Source organism: Parasteatoda tepidariorum, chromosome 4 (genome assembly GCF_982258835.1).
Source record: "Parasteatoda tepidariorum strain Cologne lab strain chromosome 4, Ptep-v5.0, whole genome shotgun sequence".
In the NCBI taxonomy this organism is placed as follows: domain Eukaryota; kingdom Metazoa; phylum Arthropoda; class Arachnida; order Araneae; family Theridiidae; genus Parasteatoda; species Parasteatoda tepidariorum.
In genome coordinates, this window is record NC_141758.1 from 112,193,058 (window position 1) to 112,216,144 (window position 23,087).

Sequence of the window (23,087 nt, forward strand, 5' to 3'; positions counted from 1 at the left end):
CGCTGTGTACCCCCTAATAGACCTATAATTATTACCCGTGGTAGGGTACACTATTACCCTGTAATATAATACCTGGTCTAACTAAAATATTATAGGTCAATATTACGGTTTGATATTGCGCCTTGTGTTAGTTAACCATTGAAAGATGTCTTTGAATTTTTAAAGCATTTTAGAAGTCTTATTTCTTCATTTTAAGCTTGCCAGAACACTTTATTTCACATAGGCATACATAGTAAACTTTAGGGTAACGCTGTGTACCACCTAATTGACCTAAAATTATTTCTTCTGGTAGGGTATACTATTACCCTGGAATATAATACCTGGTCCAACTAAAATATTATAGGTCAATATTAAGGTCCGATACCGTGCCGTTAGGTAACATTGAAAAGTGTCTTCGAATTTCCTTGTTTTAATGCACTATTTAAAATATACATAGTGTACCCCCTAATTCACCTATAATTATTTCCCGTGGTAGGGCACACTATTACCCAGTAATAAAATACCTTGTCCAACTAAAATATTATAGATCAATATTAAGATCTGATATCGCGCCTTGCGTTAGTTAACCATTGAAAGATGTCTTTGAATTTTTAAGGCATTTTAGAACGCTAATTTCTTCATTTTAAGCTTCTCAAAACACTTTATTTGACATAGACATACCTAGTAAACTTTAGGGTCACGCTGTGTAACCCCTAATAGACCTATAATTATTTCCAGTGGTAGGGTACACTATTATCCTGTAATATAATACGTGGTCCAATTTAAAAATTATAGGCCAATATAAAGATCCGATACCGTGCCGTTACTTAACATAGAAAAATGTCTTCGAATTTTTAAAGCTTTTTAGAAGGCTTATTTCTTCATTTTAAGCTTCTCAGAACACTTTATTTGACATAGGCATACATAGTAAACTCTAGGGTCACGCTGTGTACCCCCTAATTGACCAATAATTATTTCCGGCGAAAGGGTACACTATTACCCTGTAATATAATACCTTGTCCAATTTAAATATTATGGGTCAATATTAAGGTCTGATATCGCGCCTTCCGCTAGTTAACCATTGAAAGATGTCTTTGAATTTCTTAAGCTTTTTAGAAGTCTTATTTCTTCATTTTAAGCTTCTCAGAACACTTTATTTCACATAGGTATACATAGTAAACTTTAGGGTCGTGGTGTGTACCCCCTAATTGACCTATAATTATTTCCTCTGTAGGGTACACTATTACCCTGTAATAAAATACCTGGTCCAACTAAAATATTATAGTTCTATATTAAGGTCCGATAACGTGCCGTTAGTTATCATTGAAAAGTGTCTTCGAATTTCCTTGTTTTAATGCACTATTTAAAATATACATAGTGTACCCCCTAATTCACCTATAATTATTTCCTGTGGTAGGGTACACTATTACCCTGTAATATAATACGTGGTCCAATTTAAATATTATGGGTCAATATTAAGGTCCGAAATCGAGCTTTACGTTAACATTGAAAAGTGACTTCGTGCTTCCTATCTTTAAAGGGTTTTAGAAGGCGAATTTCCTCGTTTTGAGCAATAGTGAATTAAGTCAATTTTAAGGTCAGATATCATGCCGTTTGTTAGCATTGAAAAGTGACTTCGAATTTCCTTGTTTTAATGCACTATTTAAAATATACATAGTGTACCCCCTTAATTCACCTATAATTATTTCCTGTTGTAGGGTACACTATTACACTGTAATATAATACCAGGTCCAATTAAAATTTTATAGGTCAATATTAAGGTCCGAAACCGTGCCGTTAGTTAACATTGAAAAGTGTCTTCGTATTTCCTTCTTTTAATGCACTATTTATAATATACATAGTCTACCCCCTAATTCACCTATAATTATTTTCCGTGGTAGGGTACTCTATTACCCTGTAATATAATACCTTGTCCAACTAAAATATTATAGGTCAATATTAAGGTCTGATTTCTCTCCTTGCGTTAGTTAGCCATTGAAAGATGTCTTTGAATTTTCAAAGCATTTTAGAAGTCTTATTTCTTCATTTTAAGCTTCTCAGAACACTTTATTTCACATAGGCATGCATAGTAAAGCTTAGGGTCACGCTGTGTACCCCCTAATTGACCTATAATTATTTCCTGTGGTAGGGTACACTATTACCCTGTAATATAATACATGGTCCAATTTAAAAATTATAGGTCAATATTATGGTCCGGTACCGTGCCGTTAGTTAACATAGAAAAATGTCTTTGAATTTTTAAAGCTTTTTAGAAGGTTTATTTCTTTATTTTAAGCTTCTCAGAACTCTTTATTTGACATAGGCATACATAGTTAATTTTAGATTCACGCTGTGTACCCCCTAATTGACCTATAATTATTTCCTCTGTAGGGTACACTATTACCCTGTAATAAAATACCTGGTCCAACTAAAATATTATAGTTCTATATTAAGGTCCGATAACGTGCCGTTAGTTATCATTGAAAAGTGTCTTCGAATTTCCTTGTTTTAATGCACTATTTAAAATATACATAGTGTTCCCCCTAATTGACCTATAATTATTTCCTGCGGTAGGGTACATTATTACCCTGTAATATAATATGTGGTCCAATTTAAATATTATGGGTCAATATTAAGGTCCGAAATCAGGCTTGACGTTAACATTGAAAAGTGACTTCGCGATTCCTACCTTTAAAGGGTTTTAGAAGGCGAATTTCGTCGTTTTGAGCAATAGTGAATTAAGTCAATTTTAAGGTCAGATATCGTGCCGTTTGTTAGCATTGAAAAGTGTCTTCGAATTTCCTTGTATTAAGGCACTATATAAAATATAAATGGTGTACCACCTAATTCACCTATATTTAATTCCTGTGGTAGGGTACACTATTACCCTGTAATATAATACTTGCTCCAATTACAATATTAAAGGCCAATATTAAGGTCCGATACCGTGCCGTTAGTTAACATTGAAAAGTGTCTTCGAATTTCCTTGTTTTAATGCACTTTTTTAAATATACATAGTGTACCCCCTAATTGACCTATTATTATTTCCTGTTTTAGGGTATACTATTACCCTGTAATATAATATGTGGTTCATCTTAAATATTATGGGTCAATATTAAGGCTCGAAATCGGGCTTTACGCTAACATTGAAGAGGAACTTCGCGCTTCCTATCTTATACCTGGTTTCAGAAGGCGAATTTCCCCATTTTAAGCTCTTTCGAACACTTATTTTAGATACGGACACATAGTAAAATACAGGAACACATTGTGTACCCCCGAATTCACCTATAATTATTTCCTGTGGAAGGATACACTATTACCCTGTAATATAATATGTGGTCCAACTTAAATATTATGGGTCAATATTAAGGTCTGATATCGCGCCTTGCGTTAGTTAACCATTGAAAAATGTCTTTGAATATTTAAAGCTTTTTAGAAGGCTTATTTCTTCCTTTTAAGCTTCTCAGAACACTTTATTTCACATATGCATACATAGTAAACTTTAGGGTCACGCTGTGTGCCCCCTAAATGACCTATAATTATTTCCTGTGGTTGGGTACACTATTACCCTGTAATATAATACTTGGTCCAATTACAATATTAAAGTTCAATATTAAGGTCCGATACCGTGCCGTTAGTTAACATTGAAAAGTGTCTTCGAATTTCCTTATTTTAATGCACTGTTTAAAATATACATAGTGTACCCCCTAATTGCCCTATAATTATTTCCCGTGGTAGGGTACACTGTTATCATGTAATATAATACCTGGTCAAACTAAAATATTATGGGACAATATTAAGGTCTGAAATCGGGCTTGACGTTAACATTGAAAAGTGACTTCGCACTTCCTATCTTTAAAGGGTTTTAGAATGCGAATTTCCTCGTTTTGAGCAATAGTGAATTAAGTCAATTTTAAGGTCAGATAACTTGCCGTTTGTTAGCATTTAAAAGTGTCTTCGAATTTCCTTGTTTTAATTCACTATTTAAAATATAAATAGTGTACTCCCTAATTCACCTATAATTATTTCCTGTGGTAGGGTACACTATTACCCTGTAATATAATACTTGGTCTAATTACAATATTAAAGATCAATATTAAGGTCCGATACCGTGCCGTTAGTTAACATTGAAAAATGTCTTCGAATTTCCTTGTTTTAATGCACTATTTAAAATATACATAGTGTACCCCCTAATTGACCTATTATTATTTCCTGTTTTAGGGTACACTATTACCCTGTAATATAATATGTGGTCCAACTTAGATATTATGGGTCAATATTAAGACTCGAAATCGGGCTTTACGCTAACATTGAAGAGGAACTTCGCGCTTCCTATCTTTAAAGGGTTTCAGAAGGCGAATTTCCTCATTTTAAGATCCTCCGAACACTTATTTTAGATACGCACACATAGTAAAATACAGGAACTCATTGTGTACCCCCTAATTGACCTATAATTATTTCCCGTGGTAGGGTACACTATTCCCCTGTAATATAATACGTGGTCAAATTTAAATATTATGGGTCAATATTAAGGTCCGAAATCGGGCTTTACGTTAAGATAGAAAAGTGACTTCGCGCTTCCTGACTTTAAAGGGTTTTAGAAGGCGAATTTCCTCATTTTAAGCTTTTCCGAACACTTCTTTTTGATACGTATACATAGTAAAATACAGGAACTCATTGTGTACCCCCTAATTGACCTATAATTATTTCTTTTGGAAGGGTACACTATTACCCGGTAATATAATACGTGGTCCAATTAAAATATTATGGGTCAATATTAAGGTCTGATATCGCGCCTTGCGTTAGTTAACATCGAAAAATGTCTTTGAATTTTTAAAGCTTTTTAGAAGGCGAATTTCTTCATTTTAAGCTTTTCAGAACACTTATTTCACATATGCATACTTAGTAAAATACAGGAAGTCATTGTGTACCCCCTAATTGAACTATAATTATTTCTTCTGGAAGGGTACACTATTACCCGGTAATATAATACGTGGTCCAATTAAAATATTATGGGTCAATATTAAGGTCTGATATCGCGCCTTGCGTTAGTTAACATTGAAAAATGTCTTTGAATTTTAAAAGCTTATTAGAAGGCGAATTTCTTCATTTTAAGCTTTTCAGAACACTTTTTTCACATATGCATACTTAGTAAACTTTTGGGTCACGTTGTGTACCCCCTAAGGGATCTATAATTATTTTCTTTGGTAGAGTACACTATACCTAGGTAATATAATACTTAGCCCAATTAAAATATTATAGATCAATATTAAGGGCAGATATCGTGCCGTTTGTTAGCATTGAAAAGTGTCTTCGATATTCCTTGTTTTTATGCACTATTTAAAATATACATAGTGTACCCCCAATGCGGTCTATAACTATTTCCTGTGGTAGGGATCACTATTACCCTGTAATATAATATGTGGTCCAATTTAAATATTATGGTTCAATATTAAGGTCCGAAATCGGGCTTTACGTTAAGATAGAAAGTGACTTCGCGCTTCCTAACTTTAAAGGGTTTTAAAAGGCGAATTTCCTCATTTTAAGCTCTTCCGAACAACTTATTTTAGATACACATACATACTAAAATAACGGAACTCATTGTGTACCCCTAATTGACCTATAATTGTTTCTTCTGGAAGGGTACACTATTTCCTGGTAATATAATACGTGGTCCAATTTAAATATTATTGGTCAATATTAAGGTCTGATATCGCGCCTTGCGTTAATTAACATTGAAAAATGTCTTTGAATTTTTAAAGCTTTTCTGAAGGCGAATTTCTTTATTTTAAGCTTTTCAGAAAACTTATTTCACATATGCATGCATACCTAGTAAACTTTAGGGTCACGTTGTGTACCCCCTATGGGGTCTATAATTATTTTCTTTGGTAGGGTACACTATACCTAGGTAATATAATACTTGGCCCAATTAAAATATTATAGGTCAATATTAAAGGCAGATATCGTGCCGTTTGTTAGCATTGAAAAGTGTCTTCGATATTCCTTGTTTTTATGCACTATTTAAAATATACATAGTGTACCCCCAATGCGGTCTATAACTATTTCCTGTGGTAGGGATCACTATTACCCTGTAATATAATATGTGGTCCAATTTAAATATTATGGTTCAATATTAAGGTCCGAAATCGGGCTTTACGTTAACATTGAAAAGTGACTTCGCGCTTCCTATCTTTAAAGGGTTTTAGAAGGCGAATTTCCTCATTTTAAGCTCTTCCGAACACTTATTTTAGATACGCATACGTAGTAAAATACAGGAAATCATTGTGTACCCCCTAATTGACATATAATTTTTTTTTCGGGAAGGGTACCCGGTAATATAATACGTGGTCTAATTAAAATATTATGGGTCAATATTAAGGTCTGATATCGCGCCTTGCGCTAGTTTAAGGGGGGGATGACCTTGTCGATGAAATGGTTATGTCTAAGATATGATATTGTCGACTTATTAGCCCTGTCGACGAAGTGGTGTTGGTAAAGTGAACCAGATCCCTTGGTCCTATTGATATATTTTAGCCTGGTTTGCTAACTTAATCACTACTCAATGATGCTCTCGGTAGCAGTACTGGATTTTATTATATTAGACCAATAATCTAACAGCCTATTTTTTTTTAATTTGCGAATGCGGATTACTCAGTGTTAGATGCTTCTATAATATGATAATTGCTGTTCACGTCTTTGGTCGTCCGTGAGTTTAACATCGGTAGGGTGACGTGTGCTACATATGAGATGAGCGTATATAAATGAGATGGTGGTGAAAAGATTTTGTTGTAATTAAATTGACTAAGTTTGTAAAGAATACAATATAAATTGGAAATAAATTTGAAAAAAAAGTAGATTTAAAATTGTTTTGCACAAAGTAATCTGACTGAATAGGCTCCAGATTGCAGGAGCCCCTGTCTCTTAGTCCATCCGTGATGGCAAATATTAAATTCTTTTGCTAAAAGAAAATTCAGTCAGCGATTATTTTGTGTTTTCTACAGTTAGCTTTAAACTTTATTTCCTAGACATTTTATACCATAGTATTCAACATAAGTTTCCTGACACTGAGCTTAAGCTACCAACTTATTTTTTTTGCGAAGAAAATTTTTCCGCCAAAAGCTATCCTTCTTACCAAATTTTTTCTGATTTAAATTTTACACTGCTATATCTAGTATCTCCAACAATTATTTCTTCCTCAGATAAAAATTTTTTTGCTTCGGTTGTAAAAATGACACTCACACAATCTTTTAATTACATCACTGGCTTAGCCGTATTTGCATTAAATATTATATAAATATTAGTTATATCAAATATACTTTATAACAATTTCAGTAATTAGAAGGTTTAACCTAAATAGGAGGGTTGGCAGTGAGCCTAGTCTTTTCAATTTTGAACGATTAATGTTAATCATAGATACAGCATTTTTTTTGTGTCGTATTACAAATATACATAGTATTAAGACTGTAAAAGGAAGTTCTTTATTTCGGAGGATGTGTTTTTACATGGTTAGAAATAGCCTCCATTTCTTGGCACTTCCTAGAGTCTTCCTTGGATTACTGGACTTCGGTAAGTCTGGCAGCGGTGTCTACTCTAGGTTGTTTGAATGGAGGTTGGTTTGAATTTTCATAACAGGTTTTGCAATCTACGCAACTGTTCGAATTTTTGCTCATATCTTTTTGCTATTACAGGTTTTGAGATAGGTAGGTACTTTATTTATTAGATCTTCACAATGGGCTATCGGCGACGGTGTAGGAAACATCACTGAGGCAGAAATGCCATCACAATTTTGATCCTCTGCAGAGCGGATGGCTCCCGTGCTTTGTTAGCCCGACGACATGCGCGAAGTTGAGCACTTTGCGGTGGAACAGTTAAGAGAGGACCGATGTTGCTCACCCTCGTCCATACGCAGGCTAATCAAAGTGGTCACCCACGCACTTACTGACCGCAGTCAGTGATGCTTGACTGGGAGCTGGGTCTTTACAATCAGCCTCCCTCCCACACACGATAGGTACGATGGAAATTGTTTCTGCCATTTGAACATACTTCCTACTTAGGGCGATGGACTTGATCTAGATATTTCTGGACCAGGGTTGGACATGAATCATCAGAGGTTATGTCATTTCCTGATTACCTAAGTAAATCATTAATTTGGCATCAGATAAAAAAAAATTCTCATAACTTCTTATTGAATTTTTGTTGTTCAAATTTTTCCACAGATTTGACTCTTGTTACAGACCCTGTGAGAAAAAGTATATACTTAATATCTTTTCATAACATGTTTTTACAGTTATAAAAACTACTATAATAAATATAACTATTTTTTTTTTATTTATCTCTGTTTCCAGTTCAAAAATTACCTGAAAAATTTATTAAATATTTTAGCGGTCGGGAATGAAAACCGAAATATTTTGATGGGTTAATGCAGGGAGGATGCAGGACAATACGTGAGACAAATTGCATGCTTAGTAATTCTGAGTTTAAAGTCACCGATGAAAATGAAAAAACGTAAGAATATAGGACTTATATCATTTGATTTTACAATGTAGCCATAGATTATGACAAAAAAATTTAAAATCAAAATTAAATTAATAGCATCATATATTACACATGTTACATTACACATTTGCTATGTGTCATTTTAAAATTTCAACTCTAAGCAAACTGGAAAAAAAAGTATAAGGATGATACAATTATTACATCAATAATCAATGTGAGATCCTTTGTATTCGATCTTTGTTTTACAATCTCGCACTCGTGGACCCAGATAGTGTTTGTAATATGCTGGTATCGATATTTTTTCAAGACATCTTGATTGCATAAATCAAACCTGAGTTGCTCTTGAGTTGTCGATCTGAAAACTTGTCCGATTGATTTGCCCTTAAGATTTTCGACTGACTTCAGATCTGGATTACGAGATGGCCACTCAAGGGATTTAGCCTAAATTGCTTTCATCCATAATTTAGTTGAATATAAAGTATAGACTGCCGTATTGTCCTGTTGTTAAAGTCCAGTCTTCAGATGTTATAAGAGGAGCAACATTAAGTAAATTATATCCCGATACATAATTGTATTTATTTTAGTTTGCATACACATAATTTTAGTAGTACCGCCTGTTGCAAAAACGGCACAAACCATAACGGACTCACCACCAAATTGACGTTTGGAAAATAATCGTGGGTCAGTCCGTAAAAGTCGTACTAAAAATAACGACAGCGAAATAGTCTATCCAAATTAAACGTCTTTTCATCACAAAAGACTACATCACTATAATACATACCTCCCAAATTTCCCCAAATCCCAAATTTCAAAACTGTAAACATTGAGGCATATGCTAACATAATTTTTATTTTAAATTACCAAGTTTGAAATGCATTTTTAGTAACAAAAACATACTATCTATTTGCAGTTTCCAGGGTACTCCGTATTATAGAGATTTTATTATAATATAGATTTCTGATCGTCTTTCTTTTTCTTACATGCTTTATTTTCATTGATCTATTTTCTAATTTCAATAACAGTTAGGATTCTATTTATTTTTTTATTTTTGGGAAATTACACTCTGAACAGTTTTATTTTACACTGGATCAGTATTTCAGGGGAACTAAATTTCGAAATCAAGTGAATTTCACATCAAATTTCAATTTATGGTTGATAAAAATTAAGAATAATTGAATAAAATATTCCACTATACTAATCCCAATAATATCAGTTTTGCTTAGCATCTGATAAATTTTAAGATTCGAAACTAATGCAAATTTCATCCAGCATTAATGGTTTAAAGGATTAAACACTAAATTTCAAAAGATGAAAAAGTTAACCTTATACTTAACTTAAATTTTACATAAAATTACTTAAAAAGTACAGAAACATTTTTCTGCATTTTAGAAATTAATCATGTATACAGTGGACAAAATTAAGAGATGGAAGGCTTTTTCGCACATGCAAGATACCCGCACACCACTCCATGTGTTTGACAATGGTTCCGTGAATTCCCAGAGGGACAGGCAGGAGGTCCTAGAGCCCTATGTGCGTCTTTTCAGGGGCGCTGTTGGCCCTGAGTTCCTTTTTATGGACGACAATGCGAGACCACATAGGGCTCTCATGGTTGATGAGTATCTGGAAAGCGAGGATATTCAACGAATGGATTGGCCAGCCAAATCCCCTGACCTGAATCCTATTGAACATGCTTGGGATGCTCTTGGGAGAACTATTGCGATGCGTCAACCTCCCCCCAGAACCATTCTGGAGTTAAAAATTGCTCCGGTGGAAGAATGGGAGGGTCTTACTCCAAGTCCTCCTTAACTTCCTTATTAACAGCATGCATACTCGTTGTGCATGCTATCTGTCTGTCAGGGGTGACCATACACCATACTAGAGGCAACACACACTGTACAGACCTCACTTTTATTGTCATCTTTTATCCTAAGTTCAGACTACATTGGATTTATTTGGCAATAGGTCTTACCAGTGAATGGCACTTTCATTTTTGTTTTGCTTACTTTATTATCATGAAATAAGATATATCCCTACCAAATTTCACTTATTTATATTCAGTATTTTTTGAGATATTTGGGAAAATGTCTTCCTTCTCTTAATTTTGTCCACCAGTGTAGTATATATGATATTTTGCGAAAGGCTTTACATAAATAATATGAATAACTATTTTAATCGTTTTAAATTTTTGAAAAAGTGGTCTCTATAAAAATACCAGTGGCTGGTAACAAAGCATTACAATTTTTCCCTATTTCACTTAGCAAAAGAAGCATAAGAAGTTTAAACCAAAAATTACTTTTGGTTAAATTTTATCATCGAAACCCCCAGTTTGAATTTGGCGTTGAAACGTTAGCGAATTATAGCTAATAGTTCGCCTAAAAGTTTCATACGGAAAGCCACAGAAAAAGATATAGAGCAATAAGAAAAACTGTTCGATGACGTAGGAAAAAGTTTGAGCCTAGCCACCAATCTGTAGCAATTAGGTTCTCAATTTTGACGCTTACAACTTCTACAGAACCAATTGTAAGTTTTAAAAAAATAATAAATTATTAAACAATGTGCGAAACAATATAAAATTGATGTTTTTTCTACCAAAGCATTATTTACATTTTTATATCTGCACATATCTCATGTAATTCATGCTATATCTCATGTCATAACTAGAAACAACAAGTTTGAATTTTGAAACCGAGCGTTTGCCCTTTGTATGAAATTGTTAGCCCAAGTATATGCTATTTAACCTAACAAAAAACAGTTACAGAAAAAGCAATTTAGTTTTCTCATGATTAAGAGATTTGAATTTCGCCTTAAGACGCTAGTTCATCGTAAGAAATCATTAGGTCCACAATTTGCTTCGTTAGAAAACTTGTCAAAAATACCACCAAAACTAGTTTTACTTAACTTTTGACTTAGAAATTACAATTTATGATCAAGAAACTTCAAGTATAAATTTTCCCTGCCGGGCTATTACTGTGTTGTACGTTAGCTTTGCTTATAATCTTCGCTTTCCCCCAAATTTGTCAAAAAGAATTAACAAATCACATTATTACCAGAAACATGGTGCAACGCAAAATACCTGCCAATTATATGCCATCCGCATCATAAAGACTATAATGCCTGAATGTTCCTCATCATAAAGACAAGAATCTGATCGGAAAAACTAAAAACAAGTAATAAGATTTTAATGGAGTTATCATCATATTAAATCATTAAAATTATATTAACCTCTTAACTTGTGAGCTTAAGTTAATTCGAGAACGCTAAACAGGCCAAACTGTGCACGCTCGACATAATTCGAGATGCGTTGTATTTTATGCTGATATAATTTTTCCCACTCCAATATAATCCAGAATTAAAAGTGTGCTTTTTTTAAGTAAAAAAAAAAAAATATGTTTTTTGGACTGGTTTTTTTCAAAAAATCTGTGCGTTAAGGGGTTAATAATTAAAATTATATAATTATATTAATATATTAAATAGTAATATTTATAAATTTTCGACGCTGTATAACTCTTCATGTACCGATGGGACTTTTAAGACCAACTAATATTATTTTCATAAAGCATTAAAACGGAACAAAATATCCCATCGGAATTTGTCTGTCTCTGTAATAGGCCTTTCCGTTTATCATTACTAGTTGACTACACACGATTATTTGAAGTTGAACATCACCAATGTAACCATTCAGATGTTGATAATTCGTTTTAAGACGTCAATATATGATTTACGCTTTGAAACTACCACGTATTGAGACTACCGCCATTTGAAACTTTCATGACTTGGTAGTTTACCGTAACTTGAGACTAACACAATCTGGGACTGATTTGAGCTGAGAACACAACCTGAAACCAACTTGATAATACCATGAGCGAATACTTGAGACTTCCAAGACTTCAGAATATCACGCCCTGAGCCATCTAAGCCATAAGATAAACATGAAACTTACATGACTTGAAAGTACATAATAAATTAACGTTAAATCTATCTCACGTGCTTATTTGGAAACTAAAATAAACATTAGCTTGTTAACCACGCGTAAATTTAATTTTTTACGCCTCTTCTTATGATTAAATTTATTACTTGGATTTCTTCGTTGTATTTTGCAGTTGTAGATTATTTAGAGATTTGCTCATTTTAATTAGAGTTTTACTAATTTTAAGTGTTAAATTAAGGAAAATAATGTGCTACTGCTCCAACCCATGATCCGTCTACCACTGAGGATATTTTACGTCAGCACTGTGGTCGGTGCAAGAAGGATACGGAATTCATATGCACCAGCAATTGGGATTTGAACCCGGTTCACCTCATTGAAACGCGAACGCTCTATCCCCTGATCTATCACGGCCAGGTCCACCAGGCATTTTTTTTTTTTTTTTTTACAAGCCAAAATCCCGACTTTGCCGAAATTCTTTCATTGTCGGATATTTCATGGGTGATGAGATTTAAACGGATTTCAATGTTATCTGATTTTCATTTCGGGATCCCAGACCCGATTCGACAAATCTTGTTGTGAAATGTGTTTTCAAATTTAGTTTTTTTTTCTCCAACAAGAGTGACCATTTATGATAATTCAAAGCAAGATGATCGATAATTCAGGCCAAAATTCCGACTTTGCCGAAATTCTTTCATTATCGGACATTTAATCGGTGATGAGATTTAAACGGATTTCAATGTTATCTAAATTTCGTTTCGGAATCCCGTTAAGTAATTTTTTTAAAGGAAGTGATGAACTTACATGATTTTTTTTTTAAAGAATTATAAATTTTATATGAAATAATCGTGCTGGTGATGCAGCCTATTTTTTTTTTTTTTACTTTCAAAATATAGGGAAAAAATTACAAATAAGAGTACCTAGTAAATAGGATACTTTATTATTCAAAATATCTTATTTAAATTGTTAAATTCTGTTTAAATAACATAAATTATTAAATAATTTATATTTTCAATTAGTAAACGCTATTTTTCTATTATCAAGAATTTTACTAACTTCAAAGGACTCCTAACTCCAAAAAAGAAAATAAAAACATTTAATTTGTTAACTACCAGTCAGTTCATAACTTTTAAAATTCTATAATGATTGGATTATTACTTGAGTTCAAAATTTTTTAACCTAAAATAAAGTGTTCAGGGACTAATTCATATCTTTAGAACAATTAATCATGACAACAAAATTGGATATTCTCTATGAAAAATAGTTAACATATATGTGATCCTCAATTCACCTTTATAAAAGTTTCTGTTTTGAAAATAAAATATTGTTTTTTGCTTTCAATATTTTTTTTTAAGAATCCTAAGAATTCTGAAACATTAAATTGAGTTACACTCAATCGAATCAACACTTCGATCATTTCACACAATTTGAGAATGGTTGCCGAGTTCAAAGCGTTAAATGTTGTAATTTTGGATTCATTAATTATTTCAATAAAAATATGGTGAAAATAGAGAATTCCGAATATTCACGGAGGCAATTCTGTTTGATGAAGCCGCTGGTGCTGCGACTCGATCTTGTGAAGCAGCAGACAAAACCCCGGATATTTCTGTCGAATCGAGGGTCTTTTAAAAGTTGTTAGCTAGAAATGCCCTAAGCTATATTTTCTCTTTCTGAGAATAAAGACAATATCCATGTGGTTAAGAAGGATGGGGCTCAAAGCAGTTTCACTCACCTGCTTTAACTGTCATGTACGGATACTTAGTTACTCAAAGTGTATTTTATAAATTTACATTAAATAAAATAGAAAATCCGCTCATCCTATCTACCGCAGTCTAAGTTTTGAATGTAAGTATAATTTTTTTATGAATACATATTTATTATTTGCAGTCTTATTGTTTAAATATTAAGTTTAATTAAATTGCATTAAAGGTGTTATTACTTTCCAATTAAATTATTTCGGGTAAAAATTGACTTTTATGAAGCAGATAAAATTATTTTCTTAATCTTTTTTGTGCAGTAAAATAATTAAAAGAAAGAAAAAAGAGCAATTAAGAATGCTATGTTATTCATTAGTAGGAGCTAGGGATAGAAAAAGATAAATCACATTTGAATTCTGAAAATTAGAATTCTTTTTCCGTTTTTTACTTTTTACTAAACTTTTATTTTGTGCTTGAAATAGTATTTTTTTTCTTTTTTAGATTTTTTCAGCTGAAATTATTTTTCATAGATCTTATTTAATTGAAATTTCAAATTCTATATTTTTTCGTAGGCTTTGTTTTTACAAGTCCAAACTGCAATCCTTTATGAAGGAAAATGTACTAATGCTAATTATATTGAAAATGTAACGTGTTTAAAAATAGAAAATTCAGTTTTTTCTTGATAAATAATTCTTTTTAGTTATTTTGTACTGTCGTTCCCGCTTAATCGCATAATCGAATTACCCGCTTATACGAATAAAATTTAATGGAACCAAATCATTTTAGAAGAAACTAATGTTAAACTTCCCCGTTTAAACGGTTATTTGTTGTTTTTCGCCCCCGCCTAATTACATAAAGAAGTGGTACTGAAATGAAAAAAATATTGTTTATTTTTGAAAAATGTTTCACCAGCTAAAATGGAATTTCCCTTTTTCAGTTAAGATAAAGATACAATAGGTGATCACTTCAATAGGGATTTCTTATTCATTAGTAGGTGTTTGGGGTAAAGTTGAAAATTTAATCAAATCTTGCTGCCAGTTTTATACATTGAAGTAAACTAAGGGGTTTTTACCCCTCTTTGACTTACTCACATCATTTAGAATGTAAAAAAGGGATATAGTGATTTGTTTTGTGATCCCCTGTTAATGCACTATTAACTTTGATAAGAAAAAGTTTCAAAAACCTAACACACTAGTGTACAGAGAGTCTTTCTCTTAAATAGAATAATTGCTTAACCCAGTCAATGACTTTGAGTTGGGTGCAAGTTGAGAGCGAAAAGGAATGATTTAAATTAATCGGAAAAAAGCAAAACAATGAATCTTAGAAGTAATAAATTTCAGAAAACCCTTAACTAAAATAGCGCATTAATTTAAATAGAGCATTAATTAAAATTTCTCAAGTTTCGAAGATTAAAAAAAATAAATTAGTAAAAAAATTCTGAATGTGTTTGAAAGGAATACACGCAACATCGATTTTCGTATTTACCTGATTTAAAAATTGAACGTTGCGATTCTTATTCAGGCCATTTAAATATTGTACAATGCGATTCTAATTTACGAGATTAAAAAACCAATATCGCGATTTGTAATTACGAGCTTTTAAAACCCTATGTAGCTACGGGAGCTTAAAATCCAATGTCGTGATTCGTTTTTGCGGTTGTAATATCGCGCGATTTTAAAATTATGCATCTTGATCTAAAAATTACGCATCATGATTTGTATTTTCGCATTTTTTAAATTCGATGTAGAGTTTCATATTCACGTGATTTAAAAGCCTCATATCGGGATTTATAATCACATGGATTACAAGTTTAAACAAAAATTTGACAAAAAAAGTGCGATTTATATATATATATATATATATATATATATATATATATATATATATATATATATATATATATATATATATATATATATATATATATATATATATATATATATACATATATATATATATATATATATATATATATATATATATATATATATATATATATATATATATATATATATATATATATATATATATATATATATATATATTGGATTTTATCTTTTTTACTTTCTGACTACTCTCATCCCTGTAAGTTGGCAGAATATCTTTTTCTTTTAAAACAACGTCGAAGTAAAATTACGTAGCTAATATAATATAACGTAATTTTACTAATATCTTATTTTTTTTATCATTTTTACGTGAATTTCTTCATTTATAATTTAAATGGCAAATATTTTCAATGTTTTTCTACATTTTTTTCTTTTTTTTAAAAAATGAAAGGTCAATTTACTTTTGAATGAATTTTGTTTTGAATCAATATCTTATAGAAGTCTGTATTTGCTGATTATGACTTACTTTCTCATCTTCAAACAGTTGCTGTAATTAGCTTATGGTAACAACGCTTAAATGAAACGAAAGATATATTTTAATTACCAAGTGATTTTTCAAAAAATATTTAAATATAAAGTAAAAAGTATTTCAAAGTTGCGTTGAAAAACATTTAAATTTACAACTTTATTTTTTAAAGTTATTTACACAAATAATTATTGCTTAATTTTACTGAAAACTTATTTTAATTGAATAGGTTTCAGTTTTTTTAAAAATAGTTTTTTTCTTTAATATTTTGTTACCATTTTAATAATTAAAAGTAAATGTAAAAAGTGTATTTTCTTTGCATTATTTTGAATAATTGCTGGTACCATTTAGTTATCAATAATACCACATTTTTCACCCATGGCGGTTGTTCGGTCTTCAGCGAAGCGCCATCTGTAGCAATTGTTGTGAACTGCTCAGTTTCTCTTGAACTCTTGTTTGAGCCAGTCGTGGCTTCCATTGTAATAGTGCAATGAATTTGGTTATTTACAATTGTTAAAATAAAATATTGTTTGTTGAAATTATACTATTTAATGAACCAGCGCACTGTGTACAATCGTGTACATAATAAAGTGATCCTAGTGGAACCGGAGAAATCGTACTTTCGAACTTTCGGCTTGTTGTGGAATGCGTAGTTTAATTTCGCTTTCTTCATGATGAGCAGTAGTAGTGAAGAAGACAAAAAATCAGAAAAGACTGTGCTTAGTCGCAGAAAGGGTTATTTGAAAGGTCGAATAACCAAATTAGAGACATTTGTTCGTGAGAAAGCTGAAACAGCTGGACTATTATTGCTTCAATGCAAATTAGAAAACGTTTTGGATACTTGTGATAAACTAGAGAAATTAAAATTGAATTACTATGCCACCCTCGATGAAAAAGATTTGCCCAATTTTGAAACTGAAATGGACAATTTAGAAGAGTCTATAGAACACATAAAGGTAAGCTTGCAAACCTTTATATTTAAGTTTCAACATAGTGAAGTGAGAGGCAATGATTCTATTGTAACTAAAATGAATTTAAAGTTACCAGATATTAATTTGCCTACATTTAATGGACAAGTTGAGCATTGGTCAAGCTTTAAACAACAATTCGATAGTTTAATATCTAATAATTCTTCATTGTCTGATTTACAAAAGTTGATTTATTTGAGATCATCGCTTAAGGGCGATGCTAAATATATAGAAACTAGTGAAGATTCATTTGAATCTTTAATGAAAGTTTTAATTGATAGATATGAGAATAAGCGTATTGTGGTAAATAGTTATATTTCTAATATTTTAAACTTAGGAAAGTTATCGTATGATTCTTTTAAAGACATAAGAAATCTTATTGATGTGTTAAACCGTAATTTAAGAGGTTTAAAACTTTTGAAATTAGAAAGTAACGATTTATGTTATCAATTGCTAATGAATATTATTCTACAAAAGTAGATAAAAATACACGTAAGGAATTCGAAATGTCTCTAACAACTTCTGATTTACCCGAATGGGATAAGTTTTTGGACTTTCTTCATAAAAGAGCTCAGTTATTAGAGAATTTACAAGGTGTGCAGCCAAATAAATCGAAACTTCATCCCGTAAATAAAAGTAAATCTTTTATTCTAAAATGTAGTTTGAAATGTTTGTTGTGTAAAAAACCGCATGAACTGCATAATTGTCAATTATTTTTAGATCTTTCCCCTTTAAAAAGGTTTGAAGAAGTTAAAAAATTAAGGCTTTGCATTAATTGTTTTGGTAATAATCATAAACTTTCTAATTGTTTTTCGAAAGTTTGTTGTAAATTTGTAACTGTAAACATCACGATTTACTTCATAGAGATAATTCTCGCCCGCTTGAAACTATTAAATCAAATTCAGATATGCCAAAACAATCCCCCTCCCTGGCGCCAAATGTATTGAGTAATATTTCTGAAGCCGGTGAAATTGCTGACTCAGAGAAAGCGAAAGAGAGTAGCGTTTCCCACGCATTCTCAACTCGTAGTCTAAATAGTAATAAATTAGTTCTTCTATCTACTGCCTTAATTAACATCTGGAGTCCGCTTAATAATAAATATGTTTTAATAAGAGCATTGTTGGACAATGGCAGTCAGTCGAATTATTTAAATTCTGATACTTGTTTTGATTTGGGGCTGAAGCGAGAAAAAATAAACATTTCTGTTAGTGGATTGGGAGAGAATAAAATGAATGTTAAGTGGAAGGCGACTTCTTTGATTTGTAATAAGGATTTATCTTTTTCTTCGCAAGTTGAATTGTTAATAGTTCCGAGAATTACGGGCTTGATTCCATCGACTCCCATTAAAATTAGTGAGCATTTAATTCCTGATCGTGCGTTATTAGCTGATCCAAATTTTGAGATACCGAGTAAAATAAATATGATTATAGGAGCTGAGCTCTTTTATGATATTTTAAAGGAAGGAAAAACCAGAGTTTCTCCTAATTTGTTATTCCAAAATTCTGCTTTTGGTTTGATAGCAACGGGTAAGGTTCATGAGAACATTTTAAATTCCTTTTGCGGTTTAACACATAACTCTGAAAATATTGAAGATTCTCTCCAGAGATTTTGGGAAATCGAAAGTGTATCGTCAGATATGCTTACTGGTGAGGAGGAATATTGTGAAAATCATTTTTTAAAAACTCATTATCGCAACGAATGTGGTAGATATGTGGTTCAAATGCCACTCAAAAAGGATCCCCAATGTTTAGGTGATTCAAAGAAACTAGCTTTAAAGAGATTGAATAATATATATTGAAAGTTAGACTCTAATCCTGAACTTTGTAACTTATATAAAGACTTTATGCTTGAATATCAAAATTCAGGACACATGCAACTAGTTGACACCGATATTAATGTAAACGCTAGTTACTATATTCCCCATCTTGGCGTACATCGCCCTGACAAAACTACCACAAAATTGCGTGTCGTTTTTGATGCTAGTGCGCAAACATCGAGTGGTGAATCACTTAACTCTATACAAATGAAGGGGGGCGTGCTTCAGGATGATTTATTTTCAATTATGTGTAGATTTAGGAAACATCCTGTAGCCTTTACGGCTGATATTAGAGGTATGTTTCGCACTGTCTTAATTGATGAAAATCAACGAGACTTACAAAGAATATTGTGGAAATTGAATAAAGATGATGAAGCTAAAATTTACAAGCTCTGTACTGTTACCTATGGTACTACCTCTGCTCCATTTTTGGCAACGCGTGACTTAAGACAAATTTCGATTGATGAAGGGAAGGATTTTCCCATTGCAGCTCGTGTCGTTCAAAATGATTGTTACATGGACGATGTAGTCTCGGGGGTTAATGATATTTCTTCTGCCTTAGAGTTAAAAAATCAGTTAATAAACCTTCTTCATCGGGGTGGCATGGATTTACACAAATGGTCATCTAATGAACAGTCCTTGTTAGAAAACTTACCGTATGAAGACCAGGAGTACCATTTCGATGTTAAAAACAACGTTAAGACTCTCGGTGTGATATGGAACCCAAATGTAGACTTGTTTGAATTTTCAATTTCAGATAGCACTAATCTGACGAACTGTACTAAAAGAACTGTTTTATCGTGCATTTCAAGACTGTTTGATCCATTAGGCCTCTTGGGGCCGGTGATAGTGAAGGCCAAAATTTTTATGCAAAAGCTCTGGCTACAAAAACTAGACTGGGACCAGACACTGCCAGATTGCAAAGTTAAGGAGTGGGAGAAATATGCTTCCTCTCTTCTCTGTGTGAAAGACATTAAAATAGACCGCTGTGTAGCGAATGGAACTGTTTCCTCCTTTGAAATCCATGGCTTCTGCGATGCTTCGCAAGATGCATACGGTGCAGCGATTTATTTACGATGTAAGAATGAATTGAATCAAGTGACTATTAACTTACTGTGCAGCAAGTCACGCATAGCGCCGATAAAAAAGTTTACGATTCCTCGTTTAGAATTATTGGCGGCTGAACTAATGTCCAAACTTCTACAGAAACTGTTAAAGGCTCTTCAAATGGATATACAAAGTGCCTACTTGTGGTCGGATTCAACCATAACTTTGGCGTGGATACGAACTGATCCATGTTTGTTGAAAACTTTCGTATCGAATAGAGTGTCCAAGATTCAAGAAATCACTAGATTATTTAAATGGGGACACGTGCCTTCCGAAAGCAAGCCTGCTGACCTCATTTCGCGTGGTGTTACTGCAGACAAAATCTCAAACTCTGAACTTTGGTGGAATGGCCCTTCCTTTCTAAAGACTGAGGACTATAAGCAATTCGAACATTCTCCTTCTTCCAGCGATGAATATATGGTTGAACTCAAGAAAAATTCTGATCTTAATTTTACTGTCTTTGAGAAAAACACTTTTATAATTGATTTTTTGAACAAAAGCAATAGTTATATGAAACTAATCAGAATCTTAAGTTTTATTTTCAGGTTTGTAAGAAATGCTAAAAACTCAGCAAAGAAAACTACGGGACCAATTTCGAGGGATATGAGTTAAAATTATCCGAATTGTTTTTGATTAGAGAAGTACAGAGGGATGAATTTTCTTCTGATATTGCAGATATTCAGAAAGATGCAATTTCTTCTAAGAGTAAGATTAAATCACTTAACGCTTTTTAAGATGCAGATGGTATATTGAGGGTGGGTGGTCGCTTGGCCCACTCGCAGGTAAGTTTCGATGCTAAGTTTCCCATTATTTTGCCTGCGGGTCATAAGCTTACATATTTAATTATGTTGTATTTCCATTTAAAAGATTTGCATCTTGGTCCCCAGGCATTACTTAATTCTGTTCGCCAAAGGTTTTGGCCAATTCACGGAAGAAATCTTGCCAGAAAAATAGTGCACGAGTGTGTTACTTGTTTTAAATTTAGACCTGTAGCTATTGATCAATTAATGGGTAATCTTCCATCTTATCGATTAAGTCCTGAGTTCACCTTTAATAAATCAGGCTTAGATTTCTGCGGACCGTTTCTTGTCAAGCAAAAAAATCAAAGAAAAATAAGTCTTCAAAAAATGTATGTAGCAGTCTTTGTGTGCCTTTGCACTCGGGCAGTACATTTGGAAATTGTCTCGGACTTAACAACTGAGGCCTTGATTGCCACATTAAAAAGGTTTTTTGCAAGAAGGGGGAAATGTTCTATGTTAATGAGTGATAATGCGAGTAATTTTTGTGGAGCTCGAAACGAGTTAAAACGGTTATATAGTTTAGCTCAATCCCCGGAACAAGAATTAATTGATTATCTGTTAACAGAAGAGGCTACTTGGAAATTTATACCGCAACGGGCCCCCCATTTCGGGGGTATTTGGGAAGCAGCAGTGAAATCCTTTAAAACCCACTTTAAAAAGACAGTTAAAATTTCAAAACTAACCCTTGAGGAATTTTTGACCCTTGTTACGCAGATAGAGGGAATTTTAAACTCTAGACCAATTACCCCATTATCTACAAATGCAAATGATATGAACGCTCTGACGCCAGGTCATTTTTTAATAGGGCGTCCAATAACTGCCCCCATAGAACCCGAAATCACTCAAATTCCAGATAACAGATTGTCTAGATGGGAAAGAGTTACAAAATTGACTCAAAATATTTGGAAAAGGTGGCAAAGAGATTACTTGTCTAATTTACACGAACGAACTAAGTGGCAATTTTCGAAGGATAATGTTACCCCTGGTGCAATGGTTCTAGTTAGGGAAGATAATCTTCCAGTATGTCATTGGATAATTGGTAGAGTTGAAGAAACTATAGCTGGCAAAGATAAAAAGGTTAGGGTTGTTTTAGTGCGAACTTCTAAAGGTTTATTTAAAAGACCAATTCATAAATTGAGTATTTTACCTATTGAGGACAATAAATAGTTTGGTATTAATTGTAACCTCATTGAATTAATTTTAGTTTATATTTGTATTGTATCATTGTATTTTAATAATTTCCTTTAAATTTGGAATTGTGCATTCATTTAATATTGGAACAAATATTTTTCTACAGTCCATAATTTTATTCTATTAATTGAAATCAAATATTTCTAATAATTTTATTGTGATTCTTATAGTTTCAATGTATATTAGTTATTGTTGAAATATGTTAAATATTTCAAGGGGCCGGCATGTTCGGTCTTCAGCGAAGCGCCATCTGTAGCAATTGTTGTGAACTGCTCAGTCTCTCTTGAACTCTTGTTTGAGCCAGTCGTGGCTTCCATTGTAATAGTGCAATGAATTTGGTTATTTACAATTGTTAAAATAAAATATTGTTTGTTGAAATTATACTATTTAATGAACCAGCGCACTGTGTACAATCGTGTACAGCGGTTGCATTTTTAAGTGCTGTAAAAATTATTTCGATGAATAGCATTATGTTTATAACTAGTCGAAATGATTTCAAAATAAACTTTGGAAGCTCAAGTTTTGTGGCGCATTTGAACTCTTTTATTTAATATGTTTTACCTTTGATTATCAATCTTTAGCCATATACAAATTGTGTGTATATATATATATATATATATATATATATATATATGTAGTATCTAAAATACTAGCTTTATAAAATTAAAAGGATCTTTTAAGACTAAACTCAAAAAGAATTATATCTATCTGCAATTAAGCTTATCTGGTCTCTGAGAACATTAAATTTCTCTTTCA

The 23,087-nt window shown here is 32.3% G+C and overlaps 1 long non-coding RNA gene across 1 annotated transcript in view; it reads right to left on the reverse strand.

Annotated features, from left to right (window-relative positions):
- Positions 1 to 7,437: 7,437 nt before the first annotated feature.
- Positions 7,438 to 23,087, reverse strand: part of LOC147812562 (uncharacterized) — a 39,228-nt gene continuing 23,578 nt past the window's right edge. Inside the window, exon 2 of the long non-coding RNA XR_015433286.1 lies at positions 7,438 to 8,216. This is a non-coding gene — a long non-coding RNA (uncharacterized LOC147812562). The remainder of the gene's footprint in view (positions 8,217 to 23,087) is intronic.